At 41.3% G+C, this 14,892-nt stretch overlaps 1 long non-coding RNA gene across 1 annotated transcript; it reads right to left on the bottom strand.

The window, feature by feature from the left end:
* Window positions 1-2,578: 2,578 nt before the first annotated feature.
* Window positions 2,579-7,628, bottom strand: LOC140850458 (uncharacterized). The gene is made up of 2 exons (XR_012133322.1): window positions 7,157-7,628; window positions 2,579-3,691 (listed from the first exon to the last, which is right to left on the bottom strand). It is a non-coding gene; the product is annotated as an uncharacterized lncRNA (long non-coding RNA).
* Between the last annotated feature and the right edge of the window lie 7,264 nt (window positions 7,629-14,892).

The following is a 14,892-nucleotide window of genomic DNA, read 5'->3' as shown; positions in this document are numbered from 1 at the left end:
GGTAAATATATATCAGATAAATAAGCCAAATTAGCCAAATATTTTTCCTGATGAGGAGAAAAAATTCTTCTGACATGTTCTAGGGGCCCTCTGGAAAATATCAGAGTTAACTAGAGTTAAAAGCACTTTTTTGAATTTGATTTTGGAAAGTTGTCAAAAGAAAGTTCCTTTGGCATTTGCTTAAATAAGATTATAGGTTGCCATGAAAAAATATTTATCCATTTAACTAGAATGACAATAAAAGATTTTAAAGGCAAATACAGAAGGTTACGCAGTTATTAGCAAAGTTTAACATTTAGTCCTTTGATATTAGAATCTCATTTTCTTAAATACTCGGACAATTCATTGATATTTTAAGCATGAGAAACTATTTTGATAAAACCATTAGAAAGCCTTTTGCAATCTTTCAACATTAAGAGCAGACTAACAGTTTAAGAAAACTTTGTCTTTTTAACTGAAAACAAAATTCTAATTTTGCTGTGTGCTTGATATCAAGACTCACTTGCTTTAATTTCACATAGCATGACTATTATCAATTTTTCTACAAGCTTTCTACAACTTTTTCTTTACATTCAGTGTTCTCCCCCTTTAAATAAATAGCTTTACTTTAGAACAATTACCTTCTTTTACCCTCAACAAAACGAATTTCCATTCTTTATACTTTCTCTTATTAAAACACATCTTTAGCATACAGAAATATTTTCCTTATTATAGTAAGTAGTTTTCATTAGAACTTAAAATCATTACTTTAACCTTCAGTGAACACTGAAAAATAGGCCACCTTAAATTGTTACACTAGCATTCTTCAGATTGATACATCTATGAACGTATATAATCATTTTTGGAAATGTGCTTTACAGCACAATTTCTCATTAGGCAAACTTTAAGAATTTTGGTTACCACAAAAATTCTCAGACTGTTTGCATACATATACACTGTTATACATTAATACATTATTATTATTAAGATGTTTATTTGATACACTTGTTTACTTATTTCTAGCAACCATGCTAGATTACTTACTAAACTTTTACCAAACATTAGACAAAGTCAAGCTTTTCTTTAAGCATCTTCTTGAAATGTTTAATAGATAACATCAACTTCAATGACTCTAAGTAAACTTTGGCAGCTGATAACTATAAGGACATGTCCGTTTCAGTTAAACTTAAATTAGCATTAATGTTTAATATTTTTTATTAGATTTTCTGGAAGTTTTAGAATGCCTAATTTTCACAAGCACTTGTTTTTAAATCAATTTTTATTAATACCATCTGGAGGTAGGAAAATATTTTTCATTTACACACTTAGACACACAAACATACAAATTGAGACATAACAACTACCGTTAGCAACACTTTTCATATAAATACATATACACAGACAGACAAACTGATATAAGATTTGAGTTACTGATATTTAATTGCTTTCTTTCTTTTTAGCTTCTTGTCCATGGCTTCCAGGACCGGAGGGCAGGAGGAGCGTGTTCTGGTGGGGGAAGAGGGCGGTGAAGGCAGAAGGAGAGGGGGAGGGGGTGATGCAGCCACCAGAAGAGGAGAGGAGCAGGAAGATGGCATGGTTGAGAATGTAGGACTTTAAGATGGCAGCAACATGGAGGAGGACAAAGAACTTAAAGATGGTGGCAGAGAGGGATGGAGGTAATGAGCTGAGAGAGGTGGGAGACTAAGGTCCTCCTGCAGATCTGAAAAGGAAGAAGGACTGGGCAGAGTAAGAGGCTGACAATCTTTAACTGGAGATCGGGCCAGGAGAACCTGAGTTGTTGAACACTTAACATAAAAGTCTGGGCAGGAGTGCAAAGTCCAAAAAGCTTGCCCATATGGGATTTCACCCCACTCTCTGCTCTGGTGGCAATAATTAGTCAAGTCAGTGAGGAGGCCAAAATCAAAAGTTCCCTCAAGGGCCCAGTAAGATTGATTGTCCAAGAGATACTGAGGCCCGGCCTCAGAGCAAAGAAAGACTAGCTTCCATCTGCAAACTTCCTGGGACAAATATAGAGTAGCCAAATTAGAAATGAGACACTGTGACAGGGTCTGAACCTCTGCTCTTGAGGGCTGGTTCCCCATGTCTGCGCCACTCTCCAACTAATCCTGCTGAGAAGAGTGCCCAGTGTCCCAAGTGTGCCAAGTCAGGGGAGATGTTCTGGGAGCCTGGGTGAGGGATGTCTCCCATACCACAGGGCCAGGGGAGGGCCAGATGCCCACAGAGGGTGGGCCAGATGCCCAGGTGTCCCGACCCGCGGGATTAACGTGGAGTGTAGCCGGAGACGCCTGCAGAAATGAACAAGCAAGGGACACAAAGAACGACCAGCAAGACAGGGTGTCTGATCAAGCTGGCGCAGTTTATTTGCAGCAGGCTTAATTTATACCGATCAGCAAGGAAGGGGAGGGTCGGAAGATGATTGGACACCAGGTGGTGCTAGCAGGAGTGTGTACAAAGGTGATTGGGTCTCGGAGGGCACTGGCGGGAATAGCAAACCCGGAAAAGAAGCAGGAAATCTGCCATCTTGTGGGTGTGGGCCCTTTTGGTCTCCGGCATCTCCTCATTTTCTATTCTTTTTAGGAGGGATTGGGACAGGAACTTGGAGCTTTTTATCTACTGGGTAGACGGTGCCTGTCTTAGGTTTAGAGGTTTTGTACCTGGCCTCTGTTTTTCAGGAGCTTGCCTCTTTTTGGAGTCGGCCTGATATCTTCAGGGGAGCTTGCCCTAATACTGGATCGGCCTACATAAATAGGAGCTTGCCCCAGTATTAGATCGGCCCCTGTTATTTTTATCAGAAGTCTTATGTCTGTCCTGTATTTCTGCAGGTACAACCTCTTAATTACCCGTCATGGGGGTATAGTCCTCTGTCGACCACTCCCTGTCTTAGGTTGGTATTTACCATTCAACCATATCTTACCCGTCACTGGCTACCATACTTGACTTTAGATCTTATGATTTACAAGTGGGGGGGCTGCCTGCAATTTCAAATAATGCAGGTCTCTTAAGGCTTGTTGGATGAGTTTCCACATGCTGCGAAGGACACAAGGCCCTAGTAACAGCAATAGAAGACATAAAATGCTTAGGGTTAAGAGAGGTATGACAGCGTGCCAGACACTATTCAGGGGTTCTCTGAACATGTCGAAAGACAGACATAACTTGAATATATATATAGGTTTTAAAAAACTGCTAGTTAAATTGCATATACACATTAACAATAGGAATATAGATACATAACAAAGGCAGACTTACAATTACTCGTTATATCTAATGAAATTAAAAAACTAGTTAGATAGCTTAGGCATTTGTAAAAACTTATTGACAATATGAGGGATATCATCTAATTGATTTTGAGTAGTTTGAGAAATTGAAACAGCACATTCTTGGAAACTGATCACATCTTACATGCTCTTTTAACATCAGACAGTCCAGAGCAGCACGATTCTGAAGCACTGCAGCTCGCAATTCTCTCAGCTTTTGGTTGAGTTCAGATAATACAGAAGCAGTCAAGTTTGTTGTTTTGCTATATGCACAGGCCAGCTTAGATATCTCTTTCTGCATTCTAATGACAAGTCCAGGAACTGGCAGGAGGAATGCAGCTGCAACTGCAACAGCGACAGGATCTCAAAGTTTCAAGTTTTCATCACAGTCAGATGGCAGAACTCAGAGAAGTCTCTTGTGCTTATATCCAGGTGGTCTATTAGAGCAGGAAGAATGCATTCCACATCACAAACACCTCGATAGTGTGGAGAAAGGGCTTGATATCTTTTGTTATTACGCAAAAATACCCAACTATTTGGAAGTCTATATCTAGAAGACCATTTTACATTGATTGAAGAATTATAATAAGAGGGCACATGAGTACAATTAATACATACACAATCAGTAATTATAGTAATACTAACAGTTAGATTTAATTGGGCATCAGGAGCGAGCACTTTAGGGGTAAGAGTGATGTTTATGTAACATGAAAGATTCAATAATAAAGTTTAGTATTATTCCTTTTGACAGTGCTTTCCAGGTAAATATATATCAGGTAAATAAGCCAAATTAGTCAAATATTTTCTTGATGAAGAGAAGAAATTCTACTGATATGTTCCAGGGGCCCTCTGGAAAATATCAGAGTTAATCGAGAGGTAAAAATACCTTTTTAAATTTTGGTTATGGGAAGCTGTCAAACGTTTTTAAGGCACTTGCCTAAATAGAATTATAGTTATTAAATAACACTTATTATTTAACTGGAATGATAATAAGAAAGTTTAAAAGCGAATGCAGAAGGTTACATAGTTGTTAACAACACTTAGCTTAGTCTTTTTAATATTAAGATCTTATTTTCTTAAATAACTTGGCAAACTTTAAGAATTTTGGTTACCACAAAAATTCTCAGGCTGTTTGCAGATATATACATTGTTATAGATTAATACAGTATTATTATTAAAAGGTTTATTTGCTACACTTGTTTACTTATTTTTAGCAACTATGCTAAATTACTTATAAAACTTTCACCACACATCAAAGTCAAGCTTTTCTTTAAGTATTTTCTTGGAATATTTAACAGGTAACATCAACTTAAATGACTTTAAGTAAACTTTGGCAGCTAATAACTATAAAGACATGTCCATTTCAGTTAAGCTTAAATTAGCATTAATGCATAATATTTTTTAATTAGATTTTCTGGAAGTTTTAGAATGCCCAATTTTCACAAGCGCATGTTTTTAAATCAATTTTATTAATACCCTCCGGAGGTGGAAAATATATATATTTTTTTACACACTTAGTCACACAAACATACAGACCGAGACATAATGACTACAGTTAGTAACACTCTTCATACAAATACATATACACAGACAAACTGACATAAAGATTTGAGTTTCTAATACTCAATGGTCTTCTTTCTTCTTAGTTTATTTGATGAAAAGTACTTCAGTTTTCAAGAATACACTCTAAAGGCAAGCAGTTTACATAACTGGGTTAAGGTTTAGACAGCCCCAGACTAACAGGGCTGATGGAGGCTCTGAACTGATAGGGACTATGTGTGTCTAGGGGGCTGGAAATGAAATGCAAGTACAATTCTAGCTCCAGTCATTTAAAGCCAGGCTGTATTGCAGAAGATAAATTTCTTCTATCTCAGGGAGTTTAGTTTAAGACTTCTCAATTCTCAAAGACAGTGATGAACTTAATAAATAGAATAGATGTTCACTAAAACAATTCAGAAAACTAGCTCTACATTGTAGCAGTTCATGGAACTCTTGACTATCCTCTTCCCTTGTGGCAAAATATATTTAGCTGCATAACATTATATTGCATACTTCTTTCAGGGGCCAAGCCTCTCTAATCAGAGTTTGTACTGGGGCCAGGTTTGTGTGCAGAAGGTAAGATACTTCTTTTTAGAGTTTAGGGATCGAATTGCTCTCAGTTAGTTTTCCTAGTTTTTTCTGCCTGAGCTATTGTCATTCCTCAAGAGGCCCCTGCCTGTCTGATAAATCCAGGGACTGTGTGACTTTTCGCTACTAGAGCCCTGATCTGAGTCACAAGCTTGTTTGGCTTCCCTGGGGCTGCTGAGGAGGTTTTGGGATGTAAGTTATGTGAGTCAATTTGGAGAGCTCTTGATCTAAATCACGGACGGCCTGCAGGAGTTGAATTTGCTCTTTTCTGTTTTTGACCATGTGCCTGAGGACTGAGAGGTCATTTGTCATATGCAGACGCTCGCGGGAGAGAGTTGATGAGGCAGGGAACACTTGGTCAAGGACAGGGAAATGATAAGGTGGTGGTGGGAGGAAGGGAGGCAGGCTTACAGGTGGGCTTATAGTTGGAGGGCGGGACGTAGTGGCAGGGATGGGCGGGGCCGCATGAACAATAGCAGGGCTTTTTGATGGCCAGTCAGAATTATTATGGCACGCTGCCCCTTCCTCTAGCGTGGCCTCATCAGCGGGACTAAGGGGCTCATCAGGGTTTAAGTCGATGAGAATAGGGTAAATACTTGGGGGAGAAATAACAGGATCGGCAGAACTATCAAGGGGAGGGGACGGAGAAAGAGGCTCAATTGTTGGCAAGGGCGGGAGCTCGCTTGGGTCCTGGGAGGGGTTTGTAACAGGATCTGAAGGGTGTGTTTTAAAAGAAGGGGAAGCTGGCCGGGAGGTTTCGGAAGGGGGATGGGAGCGGGATTTTTGCTAGGGAGGTAGTAGCGGAGCCTTTAGGAGGGAGGTGCCACCAGGCTTTAAGGGCTGCGTTTTGGACTTGAGCTAAATGGCCTGGGGGGAAGGCTGCTTGGGCTTCATTTGTTTCATAGGGGCTTCGCCCAAGCAGTTTATCTCTTGTCCATGCGCGTGAAGTTTTACTTTCACTATTGCGCTGCGCAATCTCACAGCAATTTTCTACAAAGTCAGTGCGCCATAAAACATACTCTCCTCCTGACAAGGCGGCTCGAGCTAGGGAAAGCCAGTCATTAGGAGTCAACCACCGGTCACTCAGGCTTTCAATTAAGGCTAATGTAAAAGGAGCTGTGGGGCCATAATTGGTAACAGCTGTTTTTAAGTCTTTTAAGTGTTTAAGGTTAAGGCGGCAGTATTTCTGGGCTTTAGCTGGTTTTTCTATACGATCACCAGACTCTTCCAACATTTATGATTGATAGTGCCTTCGAGGGGAAACCAGGGGCAAGTCTCATGAATAAAGGAAAAAAAATACCTAAGGTCTTTTCTTTTAACCCTAATTCCTCGTGTCCTGAGGGACTCCTTGAGTCCAGTAAGGAAGACTTCATGGGAGTTCAGAGAGTTGCCCATCACTATGGCCGCAACCCTTGCACTGTAAAAATTTGAATCCTTTCCTCCAATTTAGCTGCAATTACATCAATGTCCTGAAACACTGGAGCCACTCTCGTCAGCTCAGACGAGCCCTTGTTTACGTAGGACAGTCGGCAGGTACAATCCGCCTGCTCGGACCCTCTAGGGCAGGGACTCTGGAGTCGGAGTCCCCCGGGTATGCCTTCGAGGTGAACGACCGTTAGCCCAAAGTAAACACAAGGTTTTCAGAGAGGAACAACTAGTGAACAAAACAAGGAATAAATCGCGGCAGCAAACTGGAGGGAAGTGATAAGATCAAATGGACTGCTGAACACCCAAGAGGTTGTTTGGAATCTTGCTTGGGGGATTCGTCTACTCACCTCTCAAGGATCTGTATTACGGACGGGTGAGCCGCAGTGATCCTTCTCCATGCAGAGTCGACATCAGGTCAATACCCGTGCGGTGACTCAAATGAATGCCTGGCCAGGGCTTCCGAGCAGACGTTTCAGCAGGAGTCCCGGGGGGCCCCACGTTGGGCGCCAGTTGTCCCGACCCGCGGGATTAACGTGGAGTGTAGCCGGAGACGCCTGCAGAAATGAACAAGCAAGGGACACAAAGAACGACCAGCAAGACAGGGTGTCTGATCAAGCTGGCGCAGTTTATTTGCAGCAGGCTTAATTTATACCGATCAGCAAGGAAGGGGAGGGTCGGAAGATGATTGGACACCAGGTGGTGCTAGCAGGAGTGTGTACAAAGGTGATTGGGTCTCGGAGGGCACTGGCGGGAATAGCAAACCCGGAAAAGAAGCAGGAAATCCGCCATCTTGTGGGTGTGGGCCCTTTTGGTCTCCGGCACCCAGGGCCTGAATGCCCCAACCTGGACATAGCTATGATTTCGGACAGACCAGGTGAGAACAGGTTAGGAAGGGAAACAGACTGGGGGAAACTGAGGGACTCACCGAAAAATAGTCTATGCAGTGAAGAGCAGGTTGAGGTCCCAGGTTGGGGAAGGAGGGGACAGGACTGCCGGTGGCCAGTCGGGGCCCTGCTCTCACACTCTTTCCCGGGTTTTGGCACCAAATGTAAGATAAATTCTAGCTAAAATAAGCAGGCAATGAGAGGCAACAAAGGGCCAAGCAGTTTATTTGAGCGCAATTCCCGGGCGAGGTTCCCCGGTCTGACTATCACAGGCCAGGGAATTTGTACCCAGGAGGGGAGGCAGGGAGTTTTTAAAAGAACAGGGAAGGTAGGGGGAAGTGGGCTGCGCTAGGGGTAGGTGGGGAATTTTTATTGGCTCAGGGTTGGGTGATGGACCGCCAGAGGCCTCCTCCTTCTGGATGGGGGTGTCTACATCCGGGGTTTGTCAGCACATCACAGGACTGGACTCCCAGAAGAGCTGTCCATTCTTTCCTTATATGGCACAGAGCTATTTGGTGCTGTCTTTGTTCCATTTGCACTGTCCTCGCTTTTCTCCCTCCAGTGCCTCCAGCCTTACACTGAGATCTATAAAATATTTTCTTTGAAATCATTAATAATTTTTATGCACGAAAATGGCAGTGTGGTTAGGGTCTCTTTTTCTTAAAAATCTTGCTTTTTAGAGATATAATTGAAATATTGAAAGTAAATCTGGGATTTGCTTCCAAATAATCTGAAGGGGAGGGCAGATGGAATAGATGGGGAAGAGATGAAATCAGGTTGGTCATGAGTTGATAATTGCCCACACTCAGAGATGTGTATGTGGGGGTTCATTATACTGTTTTCTATTTTTGCTTTAGGCTTGAAAAGTTCCATAATAAACATAATTTTTTTAAGTATTTTTTGGGGGAACCATAACTTGTAATCCATAACTAACTCAGAAATAGCACTTCTTATGGAATGTCAAGCATTGTTCTAAGCATTTTACCTATTTAATACTTGGGAATTCAGGGAGATAAATACTATCATTAACTCCCTATCTTATATTTGGGGAACTGGAGGCATAGAAAGTTAAATAATTTACCCAAGGCAGCACAGTTACTACACAGAAGAGCAAAGTATGGCATCTTAGCAGTCTAGCCCCAGAGTGTGGGCTTTTACCACTTGGCAAAGAAACACTCTCTCTGGTTTGGCCCAGCCCCAGGGCACAGAGCAGAAGCCCAGACACAGACCTTGTGCTTCACAAGTCCCTTCCCCGTGCTCTCCTCCAGGGCTATTGCCCCTTGTGGGGAATAGTTCTCGTTTAAGAAAACATTTGAAGCACTCCGTTCCAAGGGTTTTGTATTTCTGTATGGTTTTTCTGCACATGTATTTTACTAAGAATTTCTTGCTAAATAAGTCTTCCATCACCATGGGTTTGTGTGTGGATCAGAGCATCCATTGTCCTGATGTGCTTTGCATCCCTTCCTTGTGTTCTTAGTCAAATTCACCATATATCATTCTCATCTTCAGGGTTCCTTTATTTCTTTTGATTTTGCTTTTTTGGTTATCCTCCTCAGTTTTCATCCTTTGATTTATTTAAAGTTACTTGTCCTTTAGTCACTTTTGTAGTAAAGTAGTACTTTTGTAATAAGGTAACTACTTTTATCACGGTGAACATTTAGTAATGTCGAATCACTATGTTGTACACCTGAACCAATATATTATGTGGAAAAGTTATATGTAAATTAAAAATTTTCCTTTTTTCTTTTATTTCATTATTTTCTTTTTTTTCTTCCCTATTCTGCTTAGGAGGGTTTTTCTTCTCCTTTATTTAAAAATTTTATTCATATAAATAATATCTTGTATTTATGCTTTTACTATTTGTTGATATTTATTGATATTTTTATATCAGCTTTTTAAAAAAACTTCTAGTTATTATTCTACTTTCTCAGTCATTTTATTGTTCCGGGCATAACGGGAAAGTTGATTGGTTTTCCTTGGATCTTAGCCCCAGAGTGGACAGAGACCACAGGCATGTTAATGGGCCTGAGAAGCCACTGGAGACTCCAGAAGAAGCTCCTGGGGGCACAGAAGGTGGTTGGGGTGAGCTTTGGCCACAAACCCTTTGCTCTCTCTGACAGTGTGGGGGGAGGTGCCAGGCCCACTGCTCTGCTGTGACAGAACAGCTGACCCGGCCTCACCTAGTGGGCAGCGGGGCTCACAAAAACAGCCCCTGTGCTTTTCTGCAGGGAGCCAGACCCAGGGCAGCTGTGGCTGGGCAGCGGGTCAGTCACATCGTTAGACTAAATTTTCCTTCTTTTTGAGTCTGTCTGGTATCTGAACTGCAGCTCTCCTGAGTTGTGGCTGGGTAAGACCTGAAAACAAAAATACCAATAGTTGGCCTTTTAGCTGTGAGGTATGATAGTTGTCAAAGATGGTCCTGAAATTTGAAGTCTGGACAGAAAAAGGAAATGAAGAAAGATCTCTGGAAGAACCTAGGGCTTTCTTGAAGGGGGGAGGGGTAATGGCTGAGCTCAGTGTCCAAAGTTGAGGAGATACTGGTCCATCATGTGTGACCCCCGAGGTGGCAATGCAAGTTTGGATCTCAAGGGGGACATTGCCAGGCTGATGCTGCGGTAGGGAAAACTCTAAGAACACCCGTAGAACACCAGGCCTCCCAGTGGCTTGGGCTATGTCTTTTGTTTATGTTGTTTGTTTTATTTATTCTGTTCTTTTATTTCATTGTTATGTAAGAAAGACTATTTGAATTAGAGGTAGAATAATAATGTTGTCCAAAATTCTTGCTCCCAGAGCCAGTATCTCACAGTTTTGAGAGCATGAGCTTGATAGAAGCTGCATGTTCCTTCCCCAGCTAGAAAGATCAGGGTTCCAGGAGCACACCTGGAGCGTGCTTCTTCAGAGCTGCTAAAAGCTACAATGCACAACATAGCCCTGATTTGCATTTACATGGCTCCCTTTTCTCTGGGCACTTCCGAGCTTATAACTATTTCCCTGCATAGACAATGCACCTCTTCTGAGGTGCCCAAAGCAGTTTGCATATATTAATCTATCCAGTCAACCATACAGGGTTCGTGGGAGTTGAGAAGTTGAAGGAAAGGCAGACTCCCAAGCCTGCCCCCATCTAGGGGTTGCAGTCTATCAGTGAGTGACTGATAGAGATTAAAACATAAATAATCCAACCACCTCTTGGAATGCACTGATGCCTTATTTACCACTGAAATAGCTTTGGGGCTGGCAAAGCATTCTATTGGACTTTAGATTTATAATATAAAGACAGTATAATATCTTTTACTTATTGTTTAGAAAAGTAAGACAAAACAAAAAGCAAAACAAAACAAAACAAAAAACTCATAGACATAAAGAACAGATCAGTGGTTGCCAGGCTGGGGGCAGGGGAAAGATACCCTTTTGGGCCAAAAAGTACAAACTTCCACTTATAGGACAATTTAGTCCTGGGGATATCACATACAGCACGATGACTGCAGTCAATAATCCTGTCTTGTAAATCTGAAAGTAGCTAAGAGAATAGATCTTAAAAGTTCTCATCATAAGAAGAAAAATTCTGTAACTCTGTGTGGGACAAATGGTAACTAGACTTCTTGTGGTGATCATTTCACAGTATACACAAATATTGAATCATTAAGTTGTACACCAGAAACTAATACAATATATAAAAATTACACCTTAATAGAAAAAAAAGGAAAGTGAGACAAATAGGGCATTAAACAGTCTCACAAACACAAAGATGCTGATTTCTCTCCAGGGATTCATAATCTCTGCTTTTCCTTGCCCAGTCCACACATGTGAGTGGCTCCTTCTCAGCCTCCCAGAACAGTGTGTTATTCCCATATAATTTTCCTAAGGGGTGGGAATATAAGTGATTTCCTAATTAATATTCCAGAATATAAAAACACAAATCACTGTTGGCCCTTTAAATATGTAGGATCTCATCAACAGTTTAAAAATAACGACCAGAAACTAAGGCGATCAACATCGATTTGGGACCTACAAAATAGATACAATTCTGCCTTCCTACCATGTTTTGTCCACATTTTGAGAAGGGAGGCCAGCAAACAGGCTGACAGGAACCAACCACAGAAGAGACACATGTGGTTAATTTGTTGAGTGCCTGCTCTTCAGCTCACTGTGAATGGCTCTCTGGGATACTCAAATCTGTCGAGCAATCCAAGGTTTCTCTAATTCTATCTTTAGCAAACTTATGGAGGTATGATTTGCATACAACAAAATTCACTTACTTTAAGCACTATGTTTAATGAGTTTACAAATTATATAGAGTCATGTAATCACTACTGCAGTCCAAATATTGAACATTTTCATCACCACTGAAATCCTTTCATGCCCCTAGTTTGAAAGGCAAGATAACAGATTCAATGTCAATGAGTGTTAAGGTTAAAAAGAAACCACAGAACCCCACTGCTACAGTGTAGAGACACCATTCCTTGCCCAGTCTTGCCAATGATAAAGGAAAGATAACTTCTTTACGCACAAGACTTATTTCTTTTCCTTGAGAAAATAAACAGTACATGCCAGAGAGCCAGGCTTGGGTTGTTGTGTGTGCATGTCTGGGTTATTGGCAATGCTTGAAGTAGAACTTTCCTGGAGTGTTTTGAAGCTTCACACATCTGGCAGGCCCATGGGATTCCTAATTGCTCAAGTTGAGTTACTTCATCAGTTTTGCCCCTGTGGAGCACATGGGTGAGGTTCAGGGAGGTCGACTGACCCAGGCCTCTGGAGTCAGACACATCAGGGTTTCAATCCAAGCTTTGCAGTTTTCTCGATGTGACCTTGAGAAAGTTATTAGATCCCTCTGTTTCCTCCTCTGTAAAGTAGTAAGATTATCTCATAGGATCATCATGAGGGTTGAAAGAGTTGACACCAACCTGCTACAAGGCCCAGTGCACCACAAGTCTTGCCCATGAGTGGTCTCATGACCTCACCGGCCTGTTGTAGATCATACTTAAGTCTCCAGCTGAGGCTGCTGCCACCACCATGAAGCCCACTAACCACGCACAGGGAATGGGAGGTCAGCTGCACTTGGCAACCTGTTGCTGCTTCAGGGTGGGCAAATAAGCCATGCTCACATGGCATTTCCACATCTGGCAGCCATGTGCAATGAAGCCACACTGCCCAGCTGGCCCTGCACAAGCCTGCCACTACACAGACACCAATCACTCAGAGGTGATCCTGGAGAGGAAACCTATTTGTATTCTTGGCCTGACCAGGAGTTTTCTGCCCAATGTGAGACCTACCATCCTTTTCTGGGAAGCAAAATCCAATTTTATTCATTTTTGATTTGAAAAATATGAGGTTTCCTGGTTGCATATGTGGAAATGCACAGAAGAGCACACGTCAAGTTGATCATTATTGTAAGACTCAGAGGAATCACTTTGATTTAGGGGATACTTATTACAACCTTTTCTTTCTGAGATTTTTTTCTAATATTTAAAACAATTTTAAAGTATTGTATGTTCTTTTAAAGATAATATGATGGTTGATCAATTTATGAAATGTTTTTCCAGTCACTGACTCTGTATTACAAACTGCAAAGGATAGAAATATCCCATGGCCTAGTCCTCCCTGCAGAGGTGTTAGAAGTGGGAGGGAGAAATGCCCATATGTAAGCCTAAGAGAAGCAGAATGTGATGGGGGCCACAATCAAGTGAAAAGGGCCCAGAAAACGGCTGTTCATTACAAATTGGTGACAGCACAGGGAAGTTGAGTATGGATTCTTACAGGAGGTGACATTTGAGTTGGATTCCAAAGATGGGTAGAATTTCATCAAGGAGCAATGGGCAAGAGGATGTATTAGAACAGAAGGGACAGACAAAACAAGCGTGTGGATGACCTCTGGGTTTGGGGAACACCACATGCTGTGGTAGGAGAAAGGGGTGAAGGGAGTTTGACAAGAGACAAGGCTGCAAAGAGAAACTGGGGAGACCCCTCAGGGACAGAAATGTGTGACTGTTCTGTGTGAAGTTTTGCACACCTGGCAGTTATGAGTCCCCTGAATATGTACATCATCAACTGGCAAAGCTGAAGAGATTCTCCAAAACATACTTTGATCAGGGGCAATAGCATGAGAGAGTTAGTACACGCGGGCTATTGTCCTATGAACACAGGTTATATCACACTTTATGTAATGAATGGGTAAACATCGCAGAGGCAGAATAGCAAGTGATGTCACAGACAGGAAATAGTGGTGCACATGTTCATATGCAAAACCAAAATAAAACAACTTCAGGAGGTGAGTGCAGTGTCCTACCCAACCTCTGTCCTCTACCTGCATGTCTAATGTCCCATTGACTCTACTGTCACCAGTGTCATGTGGCCATCACTGTTCTGTTCTCATGATATTGTCTTACTGCAGTTTTCCTCAACCTTTTTCCATTATTGCGTCCACTAAAGGGAAAAATAAATTAAATTTAATTACACATTTATTAATTTAATTTAATTTCTATGTGATGAGAGCAATTAAATGCTAAAGAGTAAGACTTTACTGTGTAGTATGGAGCTTTGGAGGGCCACAGACTATTAAAATATCTAAAAATTTTTAAACCCCCACAAGAACTGTTTTTGATCCCTTAGTGGTGACACCACCCCAAATAGAATGCATGTTCTATTGGAGTATATATCAGTGTAAATAACTACACTGTGTTTTATCATAAACCATTATAAATTTTTCCAGAAATAACTTTAGTATAAATACTTACCACATAGCAGCAATAAGCTTCGTAAAGCAGAGGCTGAATTTGAGATACTAAATTTAGCCAATAGGCTCATTTATAAGGGAAACACAAGTCAGTGAATGATTGATTTATTACCCAAGAGACATAGAGCTTTATTTTATAATTGCTCCTGTACAAAATGTTCTTGGACTTCCAAAGAGAGAAACATAAAAATAAAAATTTTAAATGTCGATGTCACTTTATAGGGAAAGCTAGAATGATGTGTACAAGTAATTTGGCAATATGAGATGTTGAGTCAAGGTATTGGTCTGAAATTTAGGAAAGTCAAAGGCAAGAATAAGATGAGCAGTCATTACTCAATGAGAAATTCCCATGCACTTACAATAGACAAATTTGAGTTGGGATTATTTAGCTCAGAGAAAAAACAAGTGAAGCTTCTTTGCTGTGTGAAATCCAAGACATAAGTCAATCCTCAGTGACTTTAAAACTCAA

This window comes from Manis javanica, chromosome 7 (genome assembly GCF_040802235.1).
Source record: "Manis javanica isolate MJ-LG chromosome 7, MJ_LKY, whole genome shotgun sequence".
Classification (NCBI taxonomy): Eukaryota; Metazoa; Chordata; class Mammalia; order Pholidota; family Manidae; genus Manis; species Manis javanica.
Note: the sequence above shows the minus strand (reverse complement) of the source record. Positions and strands in the feature narration are given on the sequence as shown.